This window comes from Cupressus sempervirens, chromosome 3, assembly GCF_028749045.1.
Source record: "Cupressus sempervirens isolate cs-2001-9-10 chromosome 3, ASM2874904v1, whole genome shotgun sequence".
NCBI lineage: Eukaryota > Viridiplantae > Streptophyta > Pinopsida > Cupressales > Cupressaceae > Cupressus > Cupressus sempervirens.
The window spans coordinates 119,997,927-120,021,769 of record NC_143120.1 but is presented as its reverse complement, the minus strand read 5'-3'; the positions used below and the strand labels follow the sequence as shown (position 1 = coordinate 120,021,769).

At 37.2% G+C, this 23,843-nt stretch overlaps 1 protein-coding gene across 1 annotated transcript in view; it reads right to left on the bottom strand.

Annotated features, from left to right (window-relative positions):
• Positions 1–23,843, bottom strand: part of LOC149565067 (cytochrome P450 CYP72A616-like) — a 40,561-nt gene that overhangs the window by 1,428 nt on the left and 15,290 nt on the right. The window lies entirely within an intron of this gene.

Sequence of the window (23,843 nt, the reverse complement as noted above, 5' to 3'; positions counted from 1 at the left end):
GATTTGATTAGACTTAATAATGAAACACGGATAACATCAAATCAATTTGTGCCACAAATCTCAAATTCCTTTTAGAAAACGAATTCCAGTCATTTATGAAAATTGAAAAGGAAGGCTCCACTTGGAACTGGCTGCAATTATGTAGGCACCCCCATCTCCTAAAGGGCCAGAAAAACCTTATCTAAATTTGTTATGCATAATAGTATCTAAAGGGCATTATGGCACTTCATCAAAAGAAAATCGGCACAAATAAACCTTGTCTAAATTTGACATTTGCATATGGATGTTGGCATCTAAAGGGCATCACGAACCTTCATCAAAAGACATTTTGTCACTACCCATAAATTTATGGCTCTAACGACCAGATTTTATACCAACCATCATTGTAGATATCAATAGTGTCCAGAACAGAAACTCTTCAACCATGTATTCAAATTCAAACATTCTTCTCATACACAATGTTCAGACTCAGATGCCACTTTGCAGAAAGTAAACTCCAAATGGTAAGAACTTGAGATCTATGTCTGGGACTACATTATTCTAATGTCAACTCTGCTATGTTTAAATTCTATGATTTAGTTCCACTTTGTCAGTATCCTATCTAGATGTCATCATGTTGCCAATGCCTCAAGTAGGATTAAATTTGGGACAAATATTCAGAGGAAAACAATCCAATTCAAATTCTGAATTCCCATAAAAGAAGTTGTACCTTGCACACTACAATGATCCTCTTGCAACAGTGGCTTTGAGGGATAAACTCTGGAAACCAGAAGTAAACCATCGAAGACAAAACCATAAAAATAGGAATATCTTGTTATTAAGAAATCTACACAGTTGCCATACAGAATAGAGAATCACAAAATGGTTTCATAATATGAAGTTAATCCATAAATGATAAAAACAGAATAAATTGCAAATGGACTTCTTACTCATTAAAAGAATTGAGACTGGGAGTTACTGTTGATTGCTTAGAGAAATTTGATTTTCTAAGCTTATAAAAGGGGTTAAATTTCTAGAAATAATAAACTATCTCAAGATAACGTGGTCATCTGTATTTGTAGAACAAGAAAATGAACAAGGCTACAAGTTGTCCAGCAATTCAATCCAAAAAATATCAGAACAAGAAGCATTTAGGTCAAAGTTGACAACAAAATGATCGTACTGCAAGACAATCATCTTCAAACAACAATAAAATGTATAGACAATATGACATTATAGAGTTATATGACTATATACTACTCAGGGACAGTCAATCCTTCCACAAGGATCTTGCTCCTATAGTCAGCTCTGTATGATAATGAGCATCCCATTTATACAACTAAAGAGCTCTCATCCAACTTCACGCACTAGAATCAGACAGTAGTGACTCAAGTGTATTACCTAGATGAAGCAAAGATTTCAGTGTTCCTAATCCTGAATACACAAGATGAAACTCCCTCCTTACCTAAACATATGAAAAACCAAAGTATGACTCTACTATTTGTATTCAAATGATAATTGATTGAGACATTCAATATTAAACAGAGGAGATGAATACTCCTCATATAAGAAATTACACAAGATCTTTACATAATAGAAATGATTGAGAATGAAAAAAAAAAATAGAAAGTTACTAAAAAAAATAGTTCCTAGAATCTTGACGATTCATGCGATTTGGCAATTCGATTCAAGCCAAACAATTTTTTGTCAATCGGTAAACTGAATCAGCGATTAAGGGCTTATGAAATAAGTTACTCACTAAATTTCAAGGTTTTTTCAAATTTTCTGATTCATGGCCAATTCAATTCCGATTCATGGCTGATTCACGATTCGATTCGGCCTTGCTGATTTTGATCCGATTCCAATTCTTGTTACTTTGCTAAAAACTAACTAAATGACTTAAAGAACAAAAAGTTACTAAAAAATAAGTAATTGACTTAAAGAACAGAAAGTTACTAAATGCTAACTACTCACTCGAAAGAAAGTTGCATGACCATTATACTAAATATCACAATATTACGTTAATACCCTTCCTTAACGGTCATTCTATTACATACCATGTAGAATCTACTTGTCTTTTGGGTATTAATGAATAAGAAGGTTGATTCCTCTTTTGAATGCTCTATGACATGAGCCTGTTGCTAAAACCCTCCCTAGTTGAACTCATTATCAGCCTCCTACTTTCTGTAGAACTTCCTCACATTCTAAGTGCCTTCTAACATGATGTTGGGTAACCAAGCCATCTCTCTGCTATCTAGAGACAAAGATCAACTTCTCAAAAAACTTCAAATTTTGTTGATAAAATATTGGCAAAAGACTTTGAAAAAGCTATTGTGCCAGAAACTCATCAAAAGAAGCTGCTCCAAAATAGCACTATAATTGTGGAAAATTCATCAAGCCCCTAATGCAAAGTTGAGATCACACACAATTTCGTGAAGAAATTGCCAAAAACTCCAAATACATTTGTAGTACTATTTTCCCTAAAAATGCTAGGAGCGACTCAAAACAATCTCTAAGAAACCATGACTTTGGGGAAAAACATGATTTTTGGGGACAAAAACCATGAAAAACTCTCCACTAGTCATGAAAAACATTGTTGTGTGGTGTTGCCCAACCGTCTTGCAGGTAAAAGAAGACACACCAGGTCACATGTGAAGACAAAGCCCAAACATTGAAGAACAAACTTCCACCATGTGGTAAGCAACCCTCAAATGGAAAAACTTCACATGATTTTTCAACAAAAATTGCTATATCTCTTCAACAAAACCTCAATTTCTCAGAGAAAATAAAAAAACTTATCCAAAAACCCCCAATCTAAGAAAATGTGAACCCTCGATCTGAGTTTTATCAAAAATAAAACCACAATTTCATAAAAAACAGTCAAAAATCTATTAAACTTTTGAAGAAATTTCTAGAACACCTCGTGATTTTTCATAAAAAATCATTAAAAAAATTCTTACAACAAATTCCAGGTATTGAAACAACTAATTTTATTTATTTTTCCCAAAAAGCTAACCTATGGGGCTTTGATACTGTGAAATGATAATTGATTGAGATTGATCTGAATTATGGACTCGAAATACAATATCTACTGTATAACTTGCAATATGCTTTATTTGTACCTGCACTGGGCTATGGTATTATTATAGATCAAGATATAGAGTCTGCTCGTGATCCAGTTCAATAACAAGCTGGTAGAGTCTAAGTTTATCCAGTTCAAGTTGACCTATTTCAAGAGACAAAAGCTCGAAAAGAGATGTATGCAATCCAAAAAGTGGTTTCTTTCATTTCAAATAACAATTTATACAATTTGCATGAGATCCCAAGGGTCATCAAAACCCTTGGAATTCAAAATGAACAGTTTGAAAAATATTTTATTAAAATAAATCAAAACAATTACAAATATATATATTCTTAGTCTAACTTCATAGAGCCATAACTTTTTGCTCAATACTCGAAATCATGAACCGCTTACACCATTGGAAAGATCTCCAAGAGCTCTAGTTTCAATCAATTAACACCAAAAAATTAAATTTTCAATATTTTCTTTTCTAACTTTTGTCGTCTTTGTTTGAGCTCTCATGGACTGTCTTCTATCCATTCCTCCTGTTAGAGATACAGTGGGCCATATTGCATCAAAAGTCTGCAACAAATGAGGGAAATGAAGTTGAATATATTCTTGAGTAAGCCATTTACCCTGATGAGCAAATTGACCAGCTTAAACCACACGGTAAAGAAGAATGTTTTATCTCCACAATAGCTTCCATGACCTGATCACTTTGTAGTGGAGCAATACCTTCTAGATTTAATTTTGTGGTATTAATGTGCTCAACAACATCTACTAATGGAAGAAAATAAGGTCTCAACATTTCTACATTGAAGACTGAATGAATACCCGAAAATGGTGGAAAGCTGAGTTCAAATGCATTTTCACCAATTTGTTTGATGATCTTATATGGACCATAACAAAGAAGAACAGAGTTCCTAGTGGACCCCTATAGTCTCTCATTCTTAATGTCCAAGCATATCTTATTCCCAACTTGAAATTGATGAGGAGTGTGATGTTCAACATGCCTCTCCTTATATTTCTTATTCGTGTGTTCCAAGATTTCATGAACTTGTTGAGTAGGTAATGAATTTTGTCAACAAATTGCATTGTTTTTTCTTCCTCTTTATCCAAACATGGTACAACATCATGTTGAATGATTGGTATGGAACATTCATGAGTCCCAAAGGCTAGTAGCCAAGACAAACTTCAAATGGACTTTGTCTTGTTGAGTTGTAGCTATGTTGTTCCATGTGTGAGGATGTTTAGACTGATACATTCGTAGAATTTGGATGATCATTCTATTGACTACCTCAGTTTGGGCATCTATTTGAGGATGGAATGCAGAAGACTTTGTCAATATTGTGCTCATCTTGGTCCATAGTGAAGACCAAAACTAGTTGATAAATCTACTATTTCTATATGAAATAATTTTGTAATGCAGACCAAAATGAACCCAAAAATGCTCAAAAAATAGCTTTGCAATATCTTCTACAGACATTTCCTATATACAACCTACCATGAATGCTATTTTTGAAAATCTATCTAATACAACATATAAACAATCATGTCATCACTTGGTGGTAGGAAGACCGGACATAAATCCATAGAAACTAAGTGCCATGGTTTATCCAAAATAGGAGGTGGTAAATATAAGCCTAACTTACAAATTTGCAGGCTTTTCAATAGCACATGTTGCACAAGCTTGAATTATGAAATTACATCGTGTTTCATATTTGGCCGATAGAAATATCTTTCAAGTATAGCAATAGTCATACCAATTCCAAAATGACCTATAACCTTGTAGTAAGCTTCCCAAAAAATCTTCTTGTATCCAAGGTGGCAAAACATTCCATCTATCAAATAGAAATTGTGAACATCTTTACCTTCCACAAGCAGATTGTAAATATCAGAAAATTCATTACTATTACCATACAAATGAGCCCAATTTTCTATTTGGTGACCATACTTATAGCTACAATTAAGGGCCAGTTCAAACAATCTGCTACTTTGTTAGTGATTCCTTTCTTATGTTGAATCTTAAGATGAAATCATTGGAGACAAATAAATCATCTTCGTTGTCCATCATTCTGCAATTTTCCTTGTGTTTGTAAAAATTGAAGAGGCTTGTGATCTATGTATGACAATTTCCTTACCTAAGATATAGTGTTTACAAAGTTTATAGGCTTGAACAATGGCATATAACTCCTTGTCATAAGTGGGATACCTATGCACTTCATCAGAAAAAAGGTTCACTATAATATGCAACCAGATGACCATGTTTCATAAGGACTGCTCCAAGGGCATATTCAGATGCATCATTTTCTACTCCAAAAGACTATTGTGAATCTGGAATAGATAAAACTGGTGCTGAGCATAACCTTTGCATTAACTCCTTGAATGCTTGATGTTGAGCACCAGTCCATCTGAATTCCACTTACACTCCTCACAGTGACCGATCTAGAGGCCAAGCCAAACGTGAAAGTCAAAACAAAAATCTGTAATAAAAATTTGACAGCCCTTGGAAGCTACATAGCTCTGTAAGGTTTGATGGAGAAGGCCAATCATTAATCACTTATATAATTTCAAGATCAACATGAACACCCTCTCAATAACACATTCCAAATATTAATAGTTTGCATACAAAATGAGCACTTTCTTTGTTTGTGTAGAGTCTGTTGGTTCCCAAAATCATAGGTTGGAATCCTACGAGCCTTGCCTGTTCGATGCTAGGATATCCAACCGGTTAAGGGCAACTTGATGGGATTGATCGATGCAATCCAAATCCCCTGCGCTTCCAGCTCTGTAAAACCGAAGCGGGTGCACCTAATCATGGACAATAACCCTAAATTCAAGATGCTCATAGCAGATAAATTAGAATGTGAATGCAACAAAAGCTTTTCAAAACAGAAAGAATTATAGAAAAACTTTAGAACTGGCAAATTGTAACATCCCATTTTCTCGAGTCTAAATTAACAACTAACATACTCATAGAAAATCAGTTATTACTTCGTTTCATAGGAAGACAATTATATCATTCATGTTCACGTGAATAAGATTTACTGTTAAAATCAGTTAAACAAAATTTCTTAACTAAAAACTTGAAACACCATCAAATGAAATTACCACAGAAATTGAAAACCACATACCTTGGAACTGAGATTGAAATCAAAACTAGGGATGCTTCTGTAACCACCCAGGTTAGTCCACAAATACCACTATAACATTATCACAAAACGACTTCCATCCCATGCTACTAATTCAAAATCAAATGAGGATTATCATTAAATACCACTATATAAATTAGGGCATCACTTACCATTGTAATCATCAGGGCATCGATTCCCATTAGATCTTTTAGGGCTTCTGATACAGCTGTATCACTTAGGGATTTCAATACCACTTATTCAAATAGGGCTTCTTATACCATGGATTCAAATAGGGCTTCTGATACCATTGATTCAAATAGGGCTTCTTATACCATGGATTCAAATTGGGCTTCCGATATCATGGATTCAATTAGGTCTCCCGATACCATTGTATCATTTAGGGCTACAGTTGTCACTCAATCAATTACAGATTCCTTGCCTTCCGATTACTTAACTGTGACAGTAACTCAAGATTAGAAATATACTTATATTCGATATTCATATAAATGAAAAACAATCCATGAATCTATCTCTTGCATCTATGTGTAAAATAATGGTAACAATGAAATAACTCAATTTAATCTTACCTCCTCATAAATAAAAGTGATAATAACTGTTTCTGATAAACAATTGACTGTATAGCTTATCTCTGTCTGACACACGATTGACATCTTGGGGAGAGGTGAAACATTGTCAAGGGCTTAACCACCCAACCTCGGACCAAATCTTATCCCCACACGATGTCTAACGAGAAAGGCCCTCCCTACTTGAAATAGACGGGTGTCATCTTGCCATCCACTAGGCATCTTGGTATTTAACTCACCATACAACTTGGCAGCAAGAGATCAAAATTCATGCATGAGCTATTAATTAATTCATATTAAAAATGATAAACGTTGTTCTAACATAACTGATATTGATTCATGATAATGATGATTCCTTTCTCTCACCTCATCACCCATCTTCTTGGCTACACAATGGGGTGAGTCCCACGTATTCGAAATTCTCAGAGCAGATGGTTCTATCAATTATTCAAGAAGATTACATACATCCAGCATTTCACATCTTCTTTAAAGATTTCAAAATTGAATGTTTAATTAATTAATTTAATCATAACTAATTTCTCTTCTATGTTCTTGCAGATTAACTCCACCTTTTCACCATTTCATAGCTTCTCTGTCAGTGTATTCCTCAATGTTAATAGTATTCTTAATTTGTTTGGGAAATTGTGATAGCATGTGCATAATGTAGATTCACTTAAACAATCGGGTTTTTGAACACTACTTTTTGTATTCATTAACTGATGTATTCTCAAGGATACTAGAAGATTGATCTCTTATGCACTTCAAGAAACAAACAACTACTATATATATAGTTCTCAACTATTATGCCTAGCCGGCTAAGGATGGATATCCAATCAGAAAAGAAATGGGTTAGAACATATTTGATTTATTCTGACCTATCATGATGTACTAACTGAAAATCATAGTAACGAGAATTGCCTGAATCGGCGATTCCGCGACCCGATTCATCCTGGGCGATTTTTTTTGAATCGTGAATCGGTATCACCGATTTCTGGGCCATGAATCGCCTGAATCGCCGATTCAGGCGATTCATGTAAAAATCGCCAAAATCGCCTTAAAAAATCGGCTATGAATCGCCCGCGGCATGTAAAAAGGGAAGTTGAAATTTTTTTAAAAATCACTTGTTTTTTTCACTTTGTTTTTGACCTATTCTCTTTGTTATAACCCTAAAGGGCCTTCTATTTGTGAAGCATGAGTAGAAGAGAGGAAAAGTGAGAGAGAAGAAGAGAAAAGAAAAGCCATAGGTTTCCAACCGACAAGAAGGAGGAGCACCAAAGAGATCAGTAGGCCATTTGGGGAGCCCATCAATTGCTTTGGGAGCATTAAGGAGCCAATATCAACACTCCTCAACTCATTTGCAAGAGGTAAGTGCTTTTTTTTTCTTGCATGTTAGTGTATTATGCATTTTTTGTTAAATTTTTAGTGTATTATGCATTTTTTTGTTAAATTTCTATAGTTTTCAAGAATTTTAGTGTAAATCTTGAATGCTCTTTATTTTTACTAAGTTGCAAGCTAGGGTTTGTTGTTTTCTAATTTTTTATTAGCTTCAAACTTTGATATTTTAAATAAAAAAATTTATTGCAGCAGCCTTTGCTCTCATTTTTCGCAAATTCCAATGGGTAAAAAAGATGAATGTTGGAAATATAATGAAGAGTTTCCTGGAAGAACCAAATATCAAACAAAATGCATGTTTTGTAAAGAAAAAATAACTTCCGGGGGTATTTATAAATTGAAATTCCACATTGCTGCTATACCTGGACATGATGTTACAGTTTGCACTCACCAAACTCCTGAGGCAAAACGCACTTGCTTAATGGCATTAGAAAAAATTGAAAAAGACAAAGCAAATAGGAAAATGCAAGTTGAAGGGTTAAGGGGTATTGGCTCCCATGTTCCCGCATCAGCAGCCGCATCCACATTTGCATCTGCATTAGCTTCCGCATCCGTAGGTTGTGTTGGAGAGGGTTCTTCTAGGCCTCCTTTTTATCCTAGTTCTTCTGCTCGTGCTAGTGCTAGTGCTAGTCGGTCACATACTGAGACGGAGTCCCACACCAACCTATTGTAGCCTAGAGTGCGAAAAAACAGAATGGATAGTTACTTTGTGCCCCGCACTACTCCTGGTTCCCAACCCACACTTGAGGGCATGGGTTTGAACAAGGAGATTCACGATGCTGCTAGAAAGGAGATATGCAAATTTTGGTACTTTTGCAACATTCCATTTATTGCAGCCAAGTAATTGATTCTTTTTTCTTTGTTTTCTTTAAAGCTAAAATTAAAAGTAAAAGTAAAACTTTAATTATATCTACTTGTTTTATAATTTGAGTCTTTGACATCTAAACTTTTATTTGTGACAGGGCTCCTTATTGGCAGAATATGATAGATGTTGTTGCTATTTGTGGTCCGGGGTTTAAAGCCCCAACTGAGGCTGAGTTGAGCGGATACCTCCTGGATGAGATGGTAGAGGACATGAGGGTTGACCTCGAGGAGAACCGAAAGGAATGGATTGCAAAGGGTTGCACCATCATGACTGATGGTTGGACCGATAGGAGGAATAGAACACTCCTCAATTTTCTTGTATCCTATGGAGGTGATTGATCATTCTACTTTCCTACATACATTGTAAATTTTGATTTGTTGAATGCTAATTCGTTAATGATCCATTTAATATTATAATTCGTTGTTTTGTTACTTGTAGAATATACCATGTTCATAAAATCCATTGATGCTTCCGCACATGTGAAAAATGCCACATATTTATGTGAGGCTATTGAGGAAGTTATAGCAGAGGTGGGAGAACAAAATGTGATCCAGGTGGTGACGGATAATGCAGAAAATTATGTTGCAGCAGGTAAACTTTTAACTTTGCAAGTTTTGAAAATAAATTTATTTGAATTTTGAAATTTGATTTTCTAATTGACTTAAAATTGTTGTAGGTAAACTTTTGATGGAGAAGCACCCCACCATATTTTGGTCCCCTTGTGCGGCACACTACATTGACCTCATGTTGGAGGAAATTGGCAAACTTGAGTTTGTCAAGTCATGTGTGGAAAGGGCAAAAAATATATGCAAATTCATTTATAATCATGCATTTGTCCTTAGCACAATGAGGAAGTACACAAAAGGCAAGGAGTTAGCTCGCCCAGGTATCATGAGGTTTGCCTCGAATTTCATCACCTTGCAGTCCTTGTTGACATCAAGGGATGGATTGAGGAGCATGTTTGTTGGGCAGGGGTGGATTTTCTCTTCTTATGCTACGACCACTGTAGGGTTAGATGTGGCGGATTGCATATTTGATGAGGATGGTTTTTGGAAACCCGCTAGAGAAATCTTTAATGTAAATTTATTGCAATTTAACATTTAGTATTTTGCTTTTACTTTAAGTTATATTATTTTATATTTAAGTTTTGACTCAAATTTTTTGTTTTACTTTATATGTAGGTCACTGAGCCCCTTGTAGCTTTGTTACGAACTGCTGATAGGGAGAAGCCCTCTATGGGCTACATTTATGAGGGCATGGATAGGGCCAAGGAGGCCATCAGAGCCCAATATGCAGGAGTGCAGGAGAGGTATGGCCCTATTTGGGACATCATCGATAGGAGATGGCAGAATCAGCTCCATCGACCCATCCATGCAGCAGCTTACTATCTGAATCCGGCATTTCATTTCCATCCTGAGTTCAAGGCGGATGCAGAGGTTCTCACTGGCTTATACACAGTGATTCAGAGATTGAGTAGCGATGAAAATAGCGCTGCTGCGATTGTTGAGCTAGACCAGTTCAACAATAAGGAGGGGCCACTTTTCTCTAGCAGGATGGCCATAAATGCTCAGACAACACTATAGCCAGGTAAAAATTAAATAATATATTCAATGTTCATGAATCTAGATTCTAAACTTAAAGTTGATTATATAATGCATTAATTTTAGAGTTGTAATTTGTAAATGAGACTAATTGTTTTTATTTTTTCCTTATTTCAGATAGATGGTGGCAAATGTTTGGGGCCACAACCCCAAACCTTCGAAAAATTGCCATCTGCATTCTGAGTCAGCCGAGCAGCACTTCTGGATGTGAGCATAGTTGGTCCATGTTCGAGCACATCCACTCGAAGAGGAGAAACAGGTTGATAGTGCAGAGGTTGAATGATCTTGTCTTTTTTCATTACAACCTTCGTCTTAGGATTAGACAGATTTTGAGCGCTGACTCCTCTCCGATCATTCTAGAGGAGATTGATCCAGAATCAGAGTGGATCACAGAGACCGTGGACCCAGTCTTCACTGAGGAAGACCGTGCATGGGTTGACCAGGTGGATGTAGAGGCTGAGGCTGTGGCTAGGGCAGAGGAGGCAGCTAGAGCACGTTCAGGCATTGGTAGACGCACACGCGCACGCACAGACGCAGGCCCTAGCGATGTTATTCATGAGCCCATTGCCCATGCAGGGGACATGGCTCGACAGTCCTCTAGGACCTACCTTACACGCCTTTCTCATAGGCAAACTGGATACTCAGAGGCTGAGGTTGAGGCTGCAGCAGAGCTAGAGGATGATGATGAGGATGATGAGGCTTGAGCTGGAGCCTTGTTTTTATATTTTGTTTACACTGTATAGATATTGATAGTGATACTGAATCACTAATAGACATATGTTTCAAACTTTCATGGATCTTCATCTTAGATTTATACATACATTTATGATTTGATGTCTTATAGATCTTCATGATTTCATCTTACTGATTCTATGATTTGAATCATTATGATTATTTGATTTTTATTTACTTCAGCTAGCATACAATTTACATTTTAGTACATAATGATAACATAGTTACGTATGTGATGGATTTTATGTTTCATGTTTATGTATGTTAGATTCTATTTGATGATGTTATAGTGTTTTTAAGTTATATTCAATAAAGGGTGCATGAAATAAGTCTTAAATTGTTAAAATCTTTACATTTAAAGGGTTTTTTCAAATTTGCCGATTCATCGCCGATTCACCGGCGATTCACCCCCGATTCACGATTCGATTCGGCTGTGCCAATTCCGATATGATTCCGATTCACGTTACTATGCTGAAAATAGATATTATACTCAGTGAAAAACAAATCAAGAATTACAATACTTTACCTGGTGTTGGAAATCGTCTAGACAACCCTACAAAGCATGACATTAACAAAAATTGATACACTCATATGTAAAAGACATGAGAAAATAAAATTAGTACTGTACTGTCATGAACTATCATTAAAGGTAAACATACAAAGCAGAGCACTAACTTTTGGTATAACCATGAGAAAAGAGAGTAAAGAAAGATTAACAAGCATCAAATTTGGACTTAGCAAGAATCACATGATTTGTTTGTGTAGACTCTCTACACCTCCTCACCATTTCAGGCTACCATGCTGGTGATTCCCAAGTGCTCACGAGTTTATATCCACCATATTGCTCAACAACTCTTCACCTATATTGCCTGGTAAATTCCTTGGTGTTAGGATTTCATGATATCGTCTCTATCCTTGTATGGTATGAATGAATGTATTACATTCTGAGCTGAATTTAACTGCTCATAGTTATCATTGCATTCCCATCTCTTATATACATGATTGATACACACTTATGAATGAAGACACATCTATGATATAGTGACGGGTTCCAAGAACTAGAATTCTATTACTGTCCACCATGAATCAGTCTATGATTATATTGGTTTCAGTATTTGGATTTTACACAACAAGATACTTGACTGTCACAACATTATGGAAAGTTATACTATCATGGCTAACGATATCTGAACTTGATTCTTATGATAAACCTGACTCACGTTAGACATAGCAATATGAGAGGAAATAAAGAAATAAAACATGGTCATGGGTTATCTTATGTGACTCCTTTGTCTACTTTTGAACCTCGCAGCAGGAAGAATAGACTCTGCTCCTTGCTAAGAACCTGCAGATTATAGAGATGTGATAGTAATACAGGGAAAATGGAAGAACAGTGAATAAGGTTGGAATTATTTTTGGTTTCTCTACTATATGAATAAAACGTAGAGAATGGTGAGCCACCAATGATAAAGAAGGAAGAAATGGATTGTCCACTACGATCATGAGACTTTGCAATAACAGAAGCAGCTTGGCTCTTCGGCTACCATCAATTACAAGAAGCCATTCGAATGCCAATCAAATCGAAATTTTAAAAGAAAATAAAGTTGAAAAATTATACAATTCAAATTGTCAAAAAATTAAATTGATTTCCATGCTAGGTGTTAATCGGTTAAAAGTAATTAATTATAGTTCAAATATTATATTTCAAACATTATTATATTTTTTAACATTATTATAATCACTTATTTAAATTATTAAATTATAATGATGCCAAATCATTTTTATATTTAAATGCACGAATTTAAATATTTACTATAATAATATGATGAAAGATAAATTAAAATCCTTTGAGATACGTTTTATATTTTAACCCAATTTTTTTATTAATTTTTTTATTTAAATAGCTCATGCAGGTTCCACAGATGTATCCTATTTCAAGTCACCAAATCCTCAACCCATTTGCTCAATGATGCCGAGCAGAACATGTTAGATAGTGCATACCGAGTGAGATTCTTAGTGTATGTCGAGTAAATAGTTGGTGTTGAGTCACTCAAGTGCCGAGAAGACAAATGATGTTGAGTGATTCAGGAGCCGAGTAATCAAAGGATGCCGAGTCGTTCAGATGCCGAGTTCCAACATTGAAGTTGCAGTTGATGCTAAGCATCAGGGACTTCAAGTGTCGAGTTATACAATTTTGGCATAATTGTTTGTAACAGCACAAACTTCTAGGTAAACTATTTTGGAGCCGACTTAAGGATTATTTTGAGATCCTAGATGATAAGAACAAATCTTAATTGATGATCCCAATGCATTACATGCAACCAATTAGAAAAAGAGAAGGATTAAGTGACAATATAGGCGAATCATAATCGTTGATCCATACCTAACCCTAAGTCACAAAGATCTTCATAAGGAGGGTAAACCCTAATACAGAATGTAAGAAGGAGATGAGCACAAAGAAATGTTTGTGCATGCAAATAGAGCATCAAGGCGTGACTGAAGAATTGTGATTTGAGAGATATGAATTGCAGAATCAGCTAGAGGAGAACAAAGTAAAGGAGTTAGAGGATAGAAGAGATACATCTAATCAAAGAAGGATCAAGGATATATGCAAAGAGGTGATTTGACATCAAGCAACAGAGTGCTAACCGAAGGATCATTTTTGAGGCATTCTAATAGGGTAAGACCTAATAGTCTTTGTAAGCCTTTAATAGGGTAGACCTTTCACAAGGTAGATCATGTTTCATGATCAAACATTGTAACTTTCATTGGATACACTTTACAACTGTAGTAGTGAAGATTTGTGGGTGTCATCCCCACCCCAATTTTACCTTCTCATTGGAGGGTTTCTGGGTAATCATATCTTATGCCATAATTGTAAGTGTTTATTTACTTTCAAGCTATGAATGTTTATGCTTAATTTGGTATTTCAGTTTACATGCATAGATTGTGAGATGGACGTGTGGTAAATGATTTTAACGATGAAGTTTTAAAGTGCTGATTCACCCCCCATCTCAGAGTTTATTTTTCCCATTGTATTTCCAACACATTTTGCCTATACTTCCTTCAATATGCACTCATGATGGTAAAGCTTGTACATTCTTATTCATTGTGTTGCTTGTTGAATCTTCTTCTTATTCTTTCTTCCACGCTCTCTTCCTAGCTAACTACATAACTGTCACCTCTTTTGTCTTTTTGTGTGAAGAGGGCAACAAAATGGTTAGATCAATTATTTCTCTTCGAATGTTACGTCACAAATTCTTTGGTAGATCGCCTTCTTTCAGCTGGAAGTGTACAGCCTTTTTTAAAAAAAAATTCTCCCTATTCCTTAATTTGTACAGCGATCCTGCTTGTGCTTTGCTTCCTTGTAGGTGTGGGAGTTTAGAATTCGTCCTTCATTGTTTTCCTTTATAGCCATATAGTGTGCCTTTGCCCTGCTTCCCAATCATCCGTACAGTGTCTTCTGATGGTGATTATTAATGTTGGTTTGCAACTACTGTGTGCGTACTTATTTATAATACCTCTCCCTTAGGTCCATACAATAGTGTTTTCTCCTTAAACTTGCCAGGTCATACGGAAGCTTAGGTGCACATTTGAAGACCCACGCATTGCACCATGTCCATGTAATCAAAACTTCACTCTATCTACCAAAAGACTTTGTCTTCAGAAAGAAATTTGTTTTCCTAGAAGAAGAGTTGTTACCAATCGCCTATTTTGTATGGTTGTATGGTCTCTAAAATGTCTACTTCGAGTACTTGGTGCTATGTTCCTTTGTGTCCTATGCAACTAAGCCCCTTTCTCTTAGCCCACTACCAGGTGGATAATCTCTATATTTTCTTATCCATAAGGTGGACTAATTTCTTCCCTCAACCTAGCGTACGGTATCTGTACTTGGCGATACACTGGGCATTTAAGCTTCTCTATCTTCAATGCCGTATGGTATCCATACTTGGCCGTACAGTAAGCATTTAAGATTCTCTATCTTCAATGTCGTACGGTATCTCATTTTCAATCTCCACTCTATTTTCCCATGTCGTACAGTCGTATAGTAGTTTATATTCTTTTCTAGTGCAAACTACTAATTATGGTCATGTTGGATCTAACTGACGTCCATACAGGCTGTACGGGAGTCAAGTCTAAATTTCTTTCTTTTGCTTTTCTTACATTGGTCGTACAATAGATATTCATTCATTACTTCTTTCACTGGTCGTACGGTATCATAATATACTCTTTCCTCTTGTTTTCTTCTGCACATACTTCTTATACTGCTTCTGAGTTGTCCGTCTGGGGAGTCTCCTTCTCTCCTGGAACCTTTTTTCTTTCATGGTATACTTTTAATTTCGACCCATTAACTGCATCCATCACCTCCTTTCCTTCTAGCGTCCACAACTTCATTGCCCCATTATCAACCACTTCGTGAATTTTATATAGCTTGAGCCACTTCACCTTAGATTTGCCCACTTTGACTTTGTTGTGCCTATTATGTTTTAAAACTAGTTGGCCTGGTTGGAACTTGTTTAGTTTCAAGTGCTTGTTGTGCCATACCTTGTGTCTACATTGTAAAACTCTGGTGGCTGATTGTGCTTGTAATCATCGTTTGTCAAGTTTATTCAGGTTGTGCAATCTTTCCCTGAGACTTTCCATCGATCCCAACTTTTTTCCGATCATTATTCGCAAACTTGGTACCATGAACTCCATTGGTACTATGGCTTCCTGGCCATACATCAACTAGAACGGAGTGTGTGTCCTGTGGTGACTTTGTAAGAGGTACTATATACCCATAATGTCGATGGCAACTTTTCCTCCCAATCCTCACCTTTAGCTGTGCAAGACTTGTAGATTACTGCAACTAAGATTTTGTTTGTGGCTTTCGCTTGTCCGTTTTCTCTAGGATAGTATGGGCTCGATGGAGAATGGTATATTTTGAATTCTATGGTTAGTAGCTGAATGACGTGATTGACAAAATGTCCCCCACAGTCGCTTGTCAATGGTATCGGAATCCCGTACCTAGTGATGATCTACTCGTAGATGAATCTCGTCGTGCTCACTGCAGAGTTGTCTAGTAGGGTCCGCGCCTCTACCCACTTAGTAAGGTACTCTGTTGTGACAACAATGTACTTGCATCTCCGAGTTTTGCTCACCTTGAGGAGTCTAACAAAGTCCAAGCCCCAAAGTTCAAATAATTCTTGCACGTGTGAAGGGTTTAGAGGCATGAAATCCCTCTTGAGCGGTTTTCTGGGCCTTTGACATGTATCGCATGCAATGACCCACTCCCTGATGCATGGTTGGCCATCATAATCCTACTAGAAGTATCTTCTGTGCAGTTGTATCTGGCCCCATATGTCCTCCTGCTGGTCCTTTGTGTGCTTCCTTCAATACTTCTTCCTCTAGAACACATTGTCGTAAAATCTAGTTAGGTCCCATCTTATACAGCAACCCATTGATCAATTGGAATGTTCGACTTCTTAGCACCAACTTTCTCCTCTCGCTTGGCTGCATTTCTCTAGGAAATTGCCCCATCGAATGATATTCCCCAATACTTGTGTACCAAGATGGTAGCACGACAATCTGGGATAGTTGTACGTCAGGAAAGTCATCGTTGACCCCCTCCGGTGGTTCTCCCGATTTGATCCTCAATAGATGATCCACACTTACGTGGCTTTTCCCAAGTCGTACCACAATTTTAAATATAAACTCCTACAACAATAGTAACCATCTGTTTATCCATCCTTGAATGATCGGTTTGTTCACAAGATATAGCAGGCCTTGATGATCTACGTAGAATACAAATGGGGTTTCCAGTAGGTAGTGTCTAAACTTCTACATAGTGTACAGCATTCCGAGAGCCTCCCATTCTATTGTACTATAATTCTTTTCTGCCTTAGATAATAGTCTACTTGCAAAGTACACTGGATGGTCCAATCCGTGATCACCTGTCTGTGTCAACGTTGCTCCAATTACGTAGTTCGATGTGTTGACATGTACATGGAACTCCTTGTCCTAGTTCGGATCAGCCAGGATAGGTGTTCTGGCTAATCATGTTTTTAATCCTTCAAAGGTTTCATTCTGGTATGTTTCCCATTTGTAGGGTTCTCCCTTGCAGGTTAGTTTGTCGAGTAAGATATTTTGGCAAAGTTCAATCCTATGTGTCCCAGGAATGATTTTACCTCAGTTACATCTGTCCCTACTTTGTCAAGATCCATCTTTAATCTTGCTTTACATACGATGTGCCCCAATAGTTTCCCCTGCGGTACCATAAATCTGCACTTCTTTGGGTTTAGTGCTAGTCTTGCTTGTATACATCTTTCCATGCATTCTCTGAGTGTAGTCAAATGCTTATCCTCCGCACTGAAAACTAACTAATCGTCCAAAAATGCCTTGAAGTTTCCGATTGACATCTTGTCGAAGATGTGCAGGATAATTCTTTGAAACGTTGCCGGAGCATTGCATAGACCGGATGACATTCTGTTGTAGGCATATACCTCTTCTACTATGAAGGTTGTTTTGAGCCTATCTTCTTCTGTGATGGATATCTAGTTATCCAGAGAATCCATTCAAAATGAATAAATTTCATGCGCTGCCACTTCTTCCAAAATACTGTCAGTAAACAATGTTGGAAATGGGTCCTTAATCGTTACTGCATTCAAGCATCAAAATTCTACACATATCCTTATCTGAGTGGTGTCTTTTTTTTAGAAATATCACAATTGGGGATACTCACTCACTCATCTGTACCCTAAAAATAATGCCTGCTTCAAGCATCTGATTAATCTCATCTGTAACCCGTACGACATAATTTTTGTTCATCCAGTATGATCGCTTCCATATGAGTAATGCTCATTTTATCAGTGGGATACGGTGGACGCATAATTTCGGTGGTACCCCTTTCAAGTCTTTATATGTCCACACAAAAACGTCCTTATATTCCATAAATATTTTAAACGCTACTACTTTCAGAACTAGATTCCTCTCATCTCCCACAAATATATTTTTCGAGTTAGCTTCATCCCCTAAGTTCATCGTTTTCATTGTGGGTTCTTCATATTTAATAGGCTTTTCCTCACTATATGTATGTGCAGGTGTTTCATCTATCTACGCCTCTCCTTTCACTTCTCTATATTCCTTAGGAAATTCATTTCCCTCTCCTTTATTACCTTCCTCGACCCCTAACATGTGATAGCTTAGGAAGAGCTCATAGTCCTCCATTTGCCAATGGAATAGGTTGTTCACTAAATCCAAGTCGTCATCGTTGGACCCTCCTAGTCTCAGAATTCCTTCATTGAGTTCTGTTTGTTTCTTCCCTTCGTCATCCCCTTGGCCTTTAGAAACCAAAGATGTTGCCTCCTCTCCTACCATCTGTGTATGTAGGTCAATCTCAAATCTACGACTGCCGCCTTCCATGGACAGAGTGTTCTTTTTCCAGTCGTGTTTTACTTTCGCTTGTACTAGCCAACCCCGTTCGAGGATGGTGTCGTACCCTTTTCTTTTCAACAGTATGACCACGTAGTCCAATAAGAATGGTTGTGTCCCAATCGTGACAGGTTGTGCCATCAAAGTCCCTAGGGGTTTGATCCCATGTTAGTTGGCGGTGAGCAGATAGAATGTGGGTGGCCATAACGTAGGTTGCCCCAATTTCTTCCATGTTTCTTCTAGAAGTACATTCACTCCTGACACTCCATCTACGATGGTGTCCATGAAGATGGTTCCAAGAATACCCATCTCCACTACTGCAGGGTATCTTCCTGTGGTGAGCGCAAGTAGCTTTGGGTCCACCGCAGTCGTTCTGCTTCCACCTTGTGGGTTTGTTAATCCTGGCTCTTCCATCGCCTTTGGAGATGGTGTCATGTTCAGGATTGCAGTTCGTAACTAAGGCATTGTAAGAAGGTCCTTTAGCTTCATGGGAATCTCATCTTGCATTACATTCTATATGATATTTTGTTCTACCTAGTTCCTCCTTGAGGTGCCGGCAATGTCCTTTGTTTGCAATTTTTTAGCCTCCATTTCTTTTTCTAATTCTGCTTGCACTTGCTGCAACCTTTTCTTTTCCTCTTCCGAATCTGGATACGTTTTCTCTTGCACATGAGTGATGTCTAATGTCTCATCACATGTTTCTATACATAACAGGTTTACCCTAGGCTTACGGCATTTTGAATCCTCATGGTCTCCAAGGCCACACCATCTACACAATAGCTGTGGTGTTCCCTTCATAATACAATCTCTAGCAAAGTGCCCCAGAGGTTGTATGCACAACATTGTATCATTGGCCATCCACTCGAATCGTACGTAATTTAGATTCCCGCTCTATCATCACATCTACATATTGTTTTTATTACTCTTGTTGTTACCTCATCCACGTCGATTGTTTCAGTACCCTTCTGAGGTTACCACATCATTGTTCATATTCATTCCTACTCCCAAACACTTCTTGCATTAGTAGTACCTGTTGGTTTCTTTATTTTAATATTGAATGGGCATTCCTTGTTGGAATGTCCTACAATTTGGAAAATATCGCAAAATTGGTTCTTAGGATAGGAGTCATTTGTGTGGCCCTCTTCCTTATAATCCGTACACCATAGTTCACCTTCTCTCGCTTGGCCAGGATTCTTTTTCATGTTTTTGAACTCTTTCATCATATGTAGAATGTCCTTCTATAGTGCCCGAACATTTTTACTTGATTCCTCATCGCTGCTACTTTCAGAGGATGAATCTTTTGAGTCCAACGATCTGTCTTTCTTCTTTTTGCTCGTTTTATATTCACTTTTCAAGTCCATTGTATGGTTATATGCATCCACGTATGATGTTGGAGGTACAATTTTTATCCTTTTCCACAGTGATGGTCGTAACCCTTCAACGAACCATCTTTTCTTCAACCTAGCTGCTAGTTGGTTTCCATCTTTCCTACTGGCTCCTTCAGCCTCCTCGTCTATTCGTGGACTATTTCATTCTTGTCTTGTTTGATACTGTAAATTTCTGCTACTATCTCATTATCATCCCTGGGTAGTCAAAACCCTACTATGAATTCTTTCTTGACGTCTGGCATTTAAACTTCTTCGGGTCAATATCTGAAAACCAATTGATCACTACACCTAGTAGGATAGTCCAAAATTGTCAGACCCAATCATCCTGATCCATTACACCATTTGCAATCCAGATTGTTTCACATGTTTTACAATATCTCACTGGATCGGTCATCCAATTGCCATTAAATTTTGGCAATTTTTCCTTTGGTCCTACCATTGTTAATTTCTTCTATATTTGAGGTACTTGTTGCGCTCCCACGTTGTTCTATTGCACACCTGCGTTATTCTAAACATCCGCGTTGTTTTGCTATGCACCTCTGTTGTTTTGCACAACCACACTACTTCGAATAGTTGTGTTACTCTATGGTGTGAAGTGGTCTTCTACAAGAGAAGTTGTTTGATTCTCAACTTGTATCTGTTTCTTAGGTGTATTGGGAATGAAGAGTTCACCCTACACTTGTGCTCCTTTGGCACCTCGATTCATGCAGGTTCCTTCCCTTCCATTCGGATTCTCTACCCTTGGTGTATACAAGTTTAGGAACTCCTCCCTTGTCTCTTCTACCAAATTCAATCTCTGGCACATTTCTTCAAGCAAGTCCTCAGCACTCCTTGGTCTGCTAGGTGAATGCACTCCCTCTGTCTGTGCTCCTTCACCACTTCGATGCCTGTCGGTGAGTTGCTGAAACTTCTGCCTTCGCTCTACCTGTTGTGTGAAGATTAATGTTTCTTGTGTTGTGCATATCTTATCCTTGTCTTTTATTTTATTCCTATCCTTATTGAGAAAATTTGGCATTAATCTTCATAACACCTCTTTTGTACCAGGTTCAACTGGCAATGACGCCAAATGTTTACCCTATAGAGTAAATGGATACTTATCACATTAATAGATTAATATGTAACACAAAATAGATACTTTATTCATATAAGCACATATGCAACTCCAAATACAATGATGATGATCCATAAATCCATTCGAATGATGTACATATACTCCCCGAAGAGATGACTCAATCGTCACGCGACCTTTCGGATACTAAACCCATCAGCTACAATATAGTTTTTATCGATAACAATCATATGGACTTATCTTACTCATAAAGAGTTGGACTCGTCATTGTCAATGAAGAGTCTATTGTGACCATTGAAGTATCAGCCATAACAAATGAAGTGATCATCGATAATAAGGGGATTCCATAACACTTGACAACTATCATGCCATTACAAAGAGGGACGACAATATAGAAACACCTGCCCCGATGATTGTGTTGATTTGTCTTCAACAAATATGAAGTAACAACACAATATCTTCAATAGTCAACAGTCATTAATTTAATTTGAATATTGGAGAGAAAGATATCTCCTGCAGTTACATCATCAACACTCCCTCTTAGCTAGGAAAGTATCTTTCAAAATGTCATGTAGTCTCTTAACATGACACTTGTTTGTGGAAAAGATTTTTATCATAGAATCTTTGGACGTGATAACATCATGGAGTCACTCAACATGACGTCCACCATGGCTACTCCCATGTGCGTAAAGAAACATATAAACAAGTGTTCATCATAGAGTCACTCAATGTGATGCCATCGTGGAGTCTCTCAATATGATGTCCACCATGGCTACTCCCATGAGTGAAGAGAGCAACATCTCTCAAGGGCTTTCCCCTCATATTTCTCTGTCTCAAAGAAATATGCATTTTAGCACATGGTAAGGGTCACTGATGTTGAGACCCCCTCTCAACAAGAGAAGCATTCTCCACAACACCAAGCTTGTCTCAAAAATGTGCAAATTTCACATTGGAGAGGGGCTTGGTGAAAATATCAGCTATCTATTCATCAATGCAAATATACTTCAGTTTCTCAGCACTACATCTCTGACATAATGATATTTGGTCTCCACATGTTTTGTTCTATCATGAAATACTGGATTGATAGAGAGCTTTGCACAACTTTGATTATCACAATGAATCCCAGTTGGCTCCAATGTTTGAAAAAAACAATCCTGCAAGAAGCTTTTGAAGCCACACTCCTCGAGATGCTACACACGCTGTAATTTATTCAAATTTTGTAATGCTTTGTGCCACAGAGGTTTGCTTCCTGCTACATGAGGAAACCATGGTAGACTCCAAACTGAAGCAACATCCAAAGGTGCTTTTCCTATCAGTTACACTCTCAACACAATCAGAATCAAAATAACCTTGTAACTACTGAACTTCATCGGAAGTATAACTCAAGCCATATAGCACTACACCACACAAGTATCTCAGGATATAATTGGCTGCAACCAGATAAACTTCATCGGAAGTATAACTCAAGCCATATCGCACTACACCACACAAGTATCTCAGGATATGCTTGGCTGCAACCAGATAAATTTGTCTTTGATCAAAGCATGAACTAATTGAGAGCGCTTGCTGCATAACAAATATTTGGTCTAGTATTCACTAGATACATCAAAGATCCAATCAGTTGTCTGTACATGGTGGGATTTACCAAATTTGAGCTAGTGCAGTATCACTCAACTTCTTCAAATTTGTCTCCCAGGGTGTAGACATGGACTTACAATCCATCATCCCAAACTTCTTCAAGATATCTATGGTGTATTTCCCTTGACTAGAATAATCTCATTGGATCTTTCCCACTCTTCCAGTCCTAGAAATCAAATCATAAGACCAAGATCCTTCATCTCAAACTAGGAGGCTAAATCTTTCTTGCATTTGACAATGAGACTATCTTTTAGAGTAAGAAATAAATAATCCACATAAAGAACCAGGGTATTAAGGCCTTACCATTAACTATCTTGAAGTAAAGATTTGAATCTATATCATTCTTGGAGAATCCCAAGCCCATCAAGTATTGACCAATTCTTTCATACCAAGCCCATCTACACACACGACGCTTCTTCCCATGAATCACAAAACCATTTGGTTGTTCAATGAACACTTCTTCAATTACATCCATTTCATGTAGCTTTCAGCCGTTAGTTGATGCAATAGCAATAATAGTCCTAATAGATGTATAACAAGCAATGGGGGAAAATGTCTCCTCATAATCTGTTCCCTTCTTTTGAAAGAAACCTCTTGCTACAAATCTTTCTTTGTACTTCTCAATACTTCTATTAGTTGCATGCTTGATTTTCAAAGGCCACTTGGAAGACACAACTGATTTTTCTCCAGGCCTTGGTACAACATCCAAAACATCATTCTTGATAATAGACTTATATTCTTCTAACATAGCATCTATCCAGACTTGCTGATCGGATGCCTCCTCAAAGCTAGAAGGCTCAAACTTAATGATATGACTCATTAATGCCACAAATTCTGAAAATTCATGTGGTCTCTTGCTTTGTCTAAAAGTGCCAGGAAGAGTCGTATATTTTTCTACCTCTGGTATAGTTTGTCTAGCTCATAAAGGCCCCTTTCTACCTATAGAAATACTACTCGGCCCATCAATTGGTTCTATGGGATTAGATGAAT